The 217-nt window shown below is 30.4% G+C and overlaps 1 protein-coding gene and 1 long non-coding RNA gene across 2 annotated transcripts in view; both read left to right on the top strand.

Moving 5' to 3' along the window:
- The window catches only part of LOC106879751 (multiple epidermal growth factor-like domains protein 10), a 46,007-nt gene that overhangs the window by 41,556 nt on the left and 4,234 nt on the right, over positions 1–217 (top strand). The window lies entirely within an intron of this gene.
- Positions 1–217, top strand: part of LOC128251289 (uncharacterized) — a 3,959-nt gene that overhangs the window by 2,770 nt on the left and 972 nt on the right. The gene's annotated exons all lie outside the window — the stretch shown is intronic.

Here is a 217-nt window from a genome sequence, read left to right as displayed (position 1 = left end):
TGTGCCTTCAGTAGAAAGGTTTATGTAATATTTCTATGTTCGAAGTAAATTACCTAATCTAGACTACCTCATTTATATATTTTTCAATTTAAACTCCGAGTAAAGCTGGTAAGTAATGATATGCAGAGAAATAGATATAACGTTATGATAAGAGCGACAGAAAGTGAAAGTGAAAGTGGATATATGAGAAATACCTACAAACACATTTAAATGCTTC

This window comes from Octopus bimaculoides, chromosome 30, assembly GCF_001194135.2.
Source record: "Octopus bimaculoides isolate UCB-OBI-ISO-001 chromosome 30, ASM119413v2, whole genome shotgun sequence".
Taxonomy (NCBI): Eukaryota; Metazoa; Mollusca; class Cephalopoda; order Octopoda; family Octopodidae; genus Octopus; species Octopus bimaculoides.
Note: the sequence above shows the minus strand (reverse complement) of the source record. Positions and strands in the feature narration are given on the sequence as shown.